We start from the raw sequence: 6,262 nt of genomic DNA, 5'->3' as shown, positions 1-6,262 counted from the left end.
CACTTGACATATCAGTATTAAACAACAATGTAGTCTAAAGTTTGGAGTTTTTGGGAGGTGAATGAGAACACACCTGAAGTCAGGTTGCAGTTGTAGAGTATCTCTAGGAACTTCTTTTCCTCCGGTGGTATACCCATGTCAGACCGCAAATATTTGGACAGCGAAGGCTTGGCAACCAAAGGATGATTATGATCACGGACAAAGTGGGTTACTTCCCACCGCCCATCCTTCAATTTAACCAGCATTTTTGCCGGTTTCCTTAAGGAAGAATTGTATATGATGCAGCCGGAAGGTTTTGTCGATCCTAAGAATACTAACAAGGTATGCAAGCTCCAATGCTCCATCTATGGGCTGGCGCAAGCATCTCGGAATTGGAACATTCGCTTTGATGAAATGATCAAAGCGTTTGGGTTTATGCAGACTTATGGAGAAGCCTGCGTTTACAAGAAAGTGAGTGGGAGCTCTGTAGCATTTCTCATATTATATGTGGATGACATACTATTGATGGGAAATGATATAGAACTTTTGGAAAGCATAAAGGCCTACTTGAATAAGTGTTTTTCAATGAAGGACCTTGGACAAGCTGCTTACATATTAGGCATAAAGATCTCTAGAGATAGATTGAGACGCCTCATAGGTCTTTCACAAAGCTCATACCTTGATAAGATATTGAAGAAGTTCAATATGGATCAGTCCAAGAAGGGGTTCTTGTATGTATTGCAAGCTGTGAGATTGAGCACGGCTCAATGACCGACCACGGCAGAAGATAGAGAAAAGATGAGTGTCATCCCTATGCCTCAGCCATAGGGTCTATCATGTATGCCATGTTGTGTACCAGACCTGATGTGAACCTTGCCGTAAGTTTGGTAGGGAGGTACCAAAGTAATCCCGGCATGGAACACTGAACAACGGTCAAGAATATCCTGAAGTACCTGAAAAGTACTAAGGATATGTTTCTCGTTTATGGAGGTGACGAAGAGCTCGTCATAAAGGGTTACGTCTTTGCTAGCTTCGACATAGATCTGAGGACTCCAAGTCACAAACCGGATACGTGTATATTTTGAATGGTGGGGCAGTAAGCTGGTGCAGTTGCAAGCAAAGCGTCGTGGCGGGATCTACATGTGAAGCGGATTACATGGCAGCCTCGGAGGCAGCACATGAAGCAATCTGGATGAAGGAGATCATTACCGACCTAGGAGTTATTCCCAATGCGTCGGGCCCGATGACTCTCTTCTGTGACAACACTGGAGCTATTGCCCTTGCCAAGGAGCCCAGGTTTCACAAGAAGACCAGGCATATCAAGCGTCGCTTCAACTCCATTCACGAAAATGTTCAAGATGGAGAGATTGATCTTTGTAAAGTGTATACGGATCTGAATGTCGCAGATCCGATGACTAAACCTCTTCCACGAGCAAAACATGATCAACACCAGAACTCTATGGGTGTTCGATTCATCACAATGTAACTAGATTATTGACTCTAGTGCAAGTGGGAGACTGTTGGAAATATGCCCTAGAGCAATAATAAAATGGTTATTATTATATTTCCTTGTTCATGATAATTGTCTATTGTTCATGTTATAATTGTATTGACCGGAAACCGTAATACATGTGTGAATACATAGACCACAACATGTCCCTAGTGAGCCTCTAGTTGACTAGCTCGTTGATCAATAGATGGTCATGGTTTCCTGACCATGGGCATTGGATGTCATTGATAACGGGATCACATCATTAGGAGAATCATGCGATGGACAAGACCCAATCCTAAGCATAGCACAAGATCGTGTAGTTCGTTTTCTAAAAGCTTTTCTAATCTCAAGTACCATTTCCTTAGACCACGAGATTGTGCAACTCCCGAATACCGTAGGAATGCTTTGGGTGTACCTACACTACAGGTATCTCTGAAAGTATCTATTGGGTTGGCACGAATCGAGACTGGGATTTGTCACTCCGTATGACGGAGAGGTATCTCTGGGCCCACTCGGTAATGCATCATCATAATGAGTTCAATGTGACTGAGTAGTCAGTCATGGGATCATGCACTACGAAACGAGTATAGTGACTGGCCGGTAATGAGATTGAATGAGGTATTGGGATACCGATGATCGAATCTTGGGCAAGTAACGTACCGATTGACAAAGGGAATTGTATACAGGATTGATTGAATCCCCGACATTGTGGTTCATCCGATGAGATCATCATGGAACATGTGGGAGCCAACATGGGTATCCAGATCCAGCTGTTAGTTATTGGGTGGAGAGCTGTCTCGGTCATGTTTGCATGATTCCCGAACCCGTAGGGTCTACACACTTAAGGTTCGGTGACGCTAGAGTTGTTATGGGAATTAGTATGCGGTTACCGAATGTTGTTTGGAGTCCTGGATGAGATCCTAGACGTCACAAGGAGTTCCGAAATGGTCCGGAGGTAAAGATTTATATATGGGAAGTCCAGTTTCAGTCACCAGAATAATTTCGGGGGTTACCGGTATTGTACCAGGACCACCGAAAGGTGTCCGGGGGTCCACCGGGTGTGTCCACATGCCACAGGGGACTAAATTGGCTAAACAAGGGTGGGAACCAGCTCCCTAGTGGGCTGGTGCGCCCCCCAAGGGCCCAAGGTGCCTAGGGTTCAAAACCCTAACGGGTGGGGGCGCCTCCCACCAACTTGGGGGGCAAGCTCCCCCCTTGGCCGTCGCCCCCCCCCCCCTAGATGAGATCTAAGGGGGCCGGCCCCCTCTCCCCTTCGCCCTATAAATAGTGGGGGGTGGGAGGGCTGCCATACCCTTCCCCTGGCGCAGCCCTCCCCCTCTCCAACTCCACCTCCTCCTCCGTAGTGCTTGGCGAAGCCCTGCCGGAGAACTGCAGGCTCCTCCACCACAGCGTCGTGCTGCCGGAGCTCTCCCTCAACTTCTCCTGTCCCCTTGCTGGATCCAGAAGGAGGAGACATCCCCGGGCTATATGTGTGTTGAACGCGGAGGCGCCGTCCATTCTGCATTAGATCGGATCTTGCATGATTTGAATCACCGCGAGTACGACTCCCTCATCCGCGTTCTAGTGACGCTTCTGCTTAGCGATCTTCAAAGGTATGAAGATGCTCATCCCCTCCCTCTCTTGTGGCTAGAATCTCCATATATTGATCTTGGTGATGCATAGAAATTTTTTAATTATTGCTATGTTCCCCAACAGCGGGGTACAGGTAGACCCAAAGTACGGAATGACAATAGTGGATCTGAACAATCTTGGGTACACAGACGAACCATTCGTCCTAGCCAATGATGTGGCGCATGCTTTCTATGTGAAGGACATGTCTACCAAACCGGCCAAAAGAAAAGATAATGAAGAGAATACATCATACGATGAGCCAAAGCGCCACATAGTTCTTTCAGGAAAAAGAGACATCATGGGATTAGAGGGCAAGATAGACATATCTGAAGATTATAAAACATTTCATGAAATTCCTCCCTTCAAAGTCAAGGCTGACCCAAGCACCTTGTTAAAGGATGAAGATTATCCATGGTTACGGCGCAATAAACAAAGGACACAAGCGAAGAAAAAGCGAAGACTTTCTGTCCACAACTATTACGATGATGCCTTTGATCTAGAATATCACTGCAGTTACATGTGAAGAAATGAAATGCCTTTTCTACCAGATGAGTTTCTGTCCAAAACCCTGATACTTCGAAAGAGATTGTCCGTTTTGTACACAAAGTGCATCCAGTTTTTGCCGTAACCCTCTCAACTTTTTAGCACATGCTATGTGGGTGAAAATGATGATACAATGCCAACATTGAACCTTTTCAGAGTTCATTTGTAGTGCTTTTTCTATTTCAGGGTCATTTAGCTCAAAAAATCAGTAAATGCATGAAAAATACCAAATGAAGTCAGAAAGGGTTGAAAATTGATGATGTGGCTTTGAATGGTGCATTTTGAAAACAAAAAGAGTTAGGAGTTCAAATAATTTCTAAAAAATGAAATCCCTTTGTAACAGATGAGTTTTCGTCCGAAACCCTCATACCTCGAAAAAGATTGTCCATTTTGTACACGAAGTGCATCCAGTTTTTGCCGTAACCCTCTCAACTTTTTAGCACATGCTGTGTGGGTGAAATGATGATGCCACGCCAACTTTCAACCTTTTCAGAGTTTATTTGTAGTGCTTTTCAATTTCATGGTCATTTAGCTCAAAAAGAATCTGTAAATGCATGAAAAATACCAAATGAAGTCAGAAAGGGATGAAAATTGATGATGTGGCTTTGAATGATGCATTTTGAACACAAAAAAAGTCTGGAGTTCAAATAAGTTCAAAAAAATGAAATCCCTTTGTAATAGATGAGTTTTCGTCCGAAACCCTGATACTTCGAAAGAGATTGACCATTTTGTACACGAAGTGCATCCAGTTGTTGCCGTAACCCTCTCAACATTTTAGCACATGTTATGTGGGTGAAATGATGAGACCATGCCAATTTTCAACCTTTTCAGAGTTTATTTGTAGTGATTTTCAATTTCAGGATCATTTAGCTCAAAGAATGAACTAATAGCAAAAAGACTGAGCTAATAGCAAAAAGAATGAAATAAAACTAATCAATTAAAATATTATGTTATGATCAACTAAAACAAACCTATAATATTCTTCAATAGCAAAAAGAATCAACTAAAAAGCTTTTATAAACTCCAATAGCAAAAGGAATCAAATAAAAAGCTTTTATAAACCTCTAGTATTATTGAAACTAAAATTATATAAAATTTATGCAACTAAAATTATCAAAGTATTTTTTGTTAAAAACATTAAAAGCAAATAGAATTTTCATAAAGAAATTTTCTGTTAGAAACATTAATAGCAAAAAGAAATATCAGATTTTTTTTTGTTAGAAACTTTAATAACAAAATTTGTTTTTGAATAAAATGATAAAACACAGTAATATTAAATAGCAGGAAAAAGAATCACTCCAAAATCTATTGTTATAGTAAAGTTAATCACAAACTAGTGATTCACACAAATTTCAAAGAATTCAAATTTAAACTATTCAAATTTGAAAACTAATGGCACTAACAGAAAGTTTATAATTTTTGCGACCTAAGAGCTAAATTAATAAATAAATAATGCAAAAAACAAAACAAAAAACATCGGGAAAATATGCCACCTACTGGGCCACCACGGCCTGAATACGACTATAAACCCTATTGGGCCAGGATTCAGGCCCGCAGAAGGCCCAGCAGGCCCACATGCAGAGAGACAAGTTTAGGCCAGTAGGCTTGCAATAGTGAGGAGTTCCAATGGGTGGGCAGAGCAGTGCTTATAAACAGGTGCGACCGCTCTTCAACTAGCGAGGTGGGACTAAACATCCCACCGCACCTCGGCTTTGGCAGGCGTAGGCCATTGGTCCCGGTTGGTGCCACGAACCGGGACCAATGCATACTAATACGTCTCCAACGTATCTATAATTTTTGATAATTCCATGCTGTTTTATTATCAATCTTGGATGTTTTATAATCGTTTTATAGTCATTCTATATCATTTTTGGTACTAACCTATTGACATAGTGCCAAGTGCCAGTTGTTGTTTTCTGCATGTTTTTTACATCGTAGGAAATCAATATCAGATGGAGTCCAAATGCCACACCAATTTACGATGATTTTTATGGGCCAGAAGGAACACAACGGGCCCTGGTTGCACCTAGGGGGAGTCCCGAGGAGGGGACAACCCACCATGGCGCGCCAGGAAGCCCAGGCGTGCCCTGGTGGGTTGTGCCCACCTCGGGTGCCGCCTGGACTGACTCTTTGCTCTATAAATACCCCAATATTCCAGAAACCCTAGAGGAGTCGATGAAATTTCCATCCAGCCGTCGTAGAGTCCAGAAACATGACATCCAATCTAGACACCATCATAGAGGGGTTCGCCACTTCCATTGGTGCCTCTCCGATGATGTGTGAGTAGTTCTTTGTAGACCTTCGGGTCCGTAGTTAGTAGCTAGATGGCTTCCTCTCTCTCTCTCTCTCTCTCTCTCTCTCTCTCTTGATTATCAATACAATGGTCTCTCGGAGATCCATATGATGTAAGTCTTTTGGCGATGTGTTTGTTAGGATCTGATGAACTTCGAGTTTATGATCAGTTATATCCTTTTTTAACCATGAAAGTTATTTGAGCTCTTTGATCTCTTATATGTGTGATCTCTTACAGCCTCGTATTTCTTCTCTGATATTTGGGTTTTGTTTGGCCAACTTGATCTATTTATCTTGCAATGGAAGAGGTGCCCGGTAGTGGGT

This window comes from Triticum aestivum, chromosome 1B (assembly GCF_018294505.1).
Source record: "Triticum aestivum cultivar Chinese Spring chromosome 1B, IWGSC CS RefSeq v2.1, whole genome shotgun sequence".
In the NCBI taxonomy this organism is placed as follows: domain Eukaryota; kingdom Viridiplantae; phylum Streptophyta; class Magnoliopsida; order Poales; family Poaceae; genus Triticum; species Triticum aestivum.
The sequence above is the reverse complement of the archived record's forward strand: the minus strand, read 5'-3'. Positions refer to the sequence as shown.